Raw genomic sequence first — 2,807 nt, 5'->3', positions numbered from 1 at the left:
GAAGACGTGGGGAATGAAGAGATCCAGAGCTGAAAGAGTTAAATTGTGTGAAGCTTCTGCTAACTTGCTTTTCTGTAACTGCTCTCCTGCTTTGCTGGTTGAACCTTGAGAAGTAGGAGCATGGCCCTCCCCTTGTGTTCCCCTCCATTCCCCCGAGGCCCTACATCCTGAGCACTTTCCCTGCTTAAGAGATGTCCTTGAATTATGCTTGTGGTTAACAAAGAAGAGAACTGTTTTGTCCTAGTTTCACAGCCGCCCAGCTACACCCGGACGATAAGATATGGCTAACTGAAAAATGTAAACTGTGCAGAGCATACCAGAAACTGTAACTGTGTAAAGAGGTCACTGAGATTGTGGCTTTGTACCGAGCCTTTGTCTAAAAAATGTATAAAAACCATATGCTCCCTTTGATCAGGGCTCTCAGCCTCTGCCTGATCTTCGGGTATGTTGCAGAGCCCCAGCATGCTGGAACAATAAAGCCCATGTTGTTGCAGAAAGAGCTGCCTTGGTGTCGTTCCTCTGCGCCTCCCTAGGTTGAGGTCTTCTCGACCTTAACAATACTCATTCTAGGCTGGCCCCACAAGCCCTAGCAGCACTGGACTAACCCAACAAGGAGTGAGATACCGGGACTACGGAAATGAGCCTGTGTATGGCCTTGCATTGACCTTATTTTTGTTGTGATGCACACTGAGCATTATTAGGGCCACAGTGGGGTAAGATGACTTGGCTCTTGCCTAGGCCAATGGTGCCTGTTACTTGTTAGAGATAGACACTCAGGTCTGGAGAGAGGAGGACCACAGCTATGCCCACAGGCAGTAGTGGGTGAGTTTTAAGGGAACCTGTAGATTCTGGAAGCCCAGATTCCAGTAGGGAGTTTTAAGGGAACCTGTAGATTCTTTCCACAGGTTTTTGACCATAAACAATGATGGCATGAACACCACTGTCAGGAAATTATATGTCGATTATATCAGAAATCCCAAACCCAGTAACTTAAAAGGAAAAAAACACCCAAAACCCTTAGGTGTATGGGCTGTCTATCTCTATACCTATAACATGGGCCACCACATAATCACAATAACAATAATTGCTAACACAAAGCACTTAATGTTTTAAAAATAGAGGCACAAAGAAGCCAAGTAAATTGCCCAAGGTCAAATGCTCATAAGTGGAAGGGTCAGAGTTCTTGCTCTTAACTCTTGGATAATAACTTAATTACTTAGTTGGCTCTGCACTGACATAACCAATGAATAGCCCGAATTGATAAGTGACTAATTCAAATACAAACAGGCCAGCCTGCCCATGAAAAAGAAAACATCTGAAGTCAAATAGAAAAAAAAAAAAAAAACAAATGTTTTAAAATCACAGCTGGCAAATGACTTCAGAGCAGGGTACAGAACTCGCAGTGGTAGTCTACACAGATAACAGATGTCTACTTAATAGGTCTGTTTCTCATTCCTTGGTAAATGTCAAGCTTTCTTTCAAGACCCCAGTGCTTCATTGTTTCAATCTTGTTTCCTGCAATCCATTGAAATCTTCCAAGAGCTCAGCCCTACTGCCGAGACCCTCCAAGGACTGCAGTCTGCAGTCTACACGTGCCATCTACAGGCATAAGAGGATGCTGGTTTTCTCCGAGGCAGCCAACAGGATTGCTTAATGGACTGTCATCCCCAAAGCCCCAGGAGGCAGAGCGGAAGGAAGTCAAGGTAAGGCAACAGCAGGGAGGAGACGGTTGGCACAAAAACTAGCAACATTAAGAAAGCCAGCAGAGGGGACTAAAGGAAATGGCAATCAAATGGGAGAGAAGAAAACAAAAATGTTAACCATATTAAATGAACAGCTGGGAAAAGTAGAAAGGGTTTCAATTACAGACCGGAAATGGAGTTTGGCTTCACCTCAACCCAAACCATGAGTACCCCGATAAATGATTAGAACACACAAGAGAATCTTCTAGGAAGATAAAGCTGGAAACACAACACAAACTTTAAAGGCACTATAGACTCCACAGCAAACTGTATCCCCCACAAATCCATCAGAACCCACTGCTCCGTTCTGTGCTTACACAATATCTTCTTAGTTTAAAATAAAACTAAATAATCTGCAATTTCATCTCAGGCCAGCCTGTGATGGAAGGAGCTGATAGAGAAAATGAGAAAACGCTTCTATTCCCAGCCCCCATTTTCATGTTGAAGTTGAAGGATTCTCTAAGCCAGGACCCAAGTGAAACAACAGTAAAGGAAAGGCTCTCTTGGCCACAGCACGTTTGCTCTTATGTACATGTTTTCCCTCTCAGCATTCATGTGCTTATTGACTGGCTAAAGAAAAACACAATCACAGTCTAATTTTCACTTTTCAGTTGTCACTTAGAAAAAAAATTCTACCTTCTCCTTAGCCACTACTACATCATTCTAGATGTTCCAGCAGGCAATGTGGTATGTGGGAAAATTGTGGATTTGGGATTCTTGCAAAAAATCCATAGTTTAAATTCTAGCTCCATAAGTGATCAGTGCCTCTTAGCCCTAGTTTCTTCATTCATTAAAAAAAAAAAAAGGTAGAAAAACAGTTCCCTCCCTATCTCATGGTGTAGAAATAAATGGGGATATTTACTCCAGATTCCTGGGCCAGAAGAAATAATTTTAAAGCTCAGTTGTGCTTCCTGTTCCTCTTAATTTATACAACAAATGCGAAAACTCTGAAGCACTTTTTCTCTTTTTTGTTTTTTCATTTGTCAAACGTTCCTGGGAGACTTCTGTAGGACAGAATGGATGTGGTTGTCTCTGTCCCCATAGAACTACAGTGAAGGGGTGGAG

The sequence above is a fragment of the Mustela erminea genome, chromosome 12, assembly GCF_009829155.1.
Source record: "Mustela erminea isolate mMusErm1 chromosome 12, mMusErm1.Pri, whole genome shotgun sequence".
Taxonomy (NCBI): domain Eukaryota; kingdom Metazoa; phylum Chordata; class Mammalia; order Carnivora; family Mustelidae; genus Mustela; species Mustela erminea.
Note: the sequence above shows the minus strand (reverse complement) of the source record.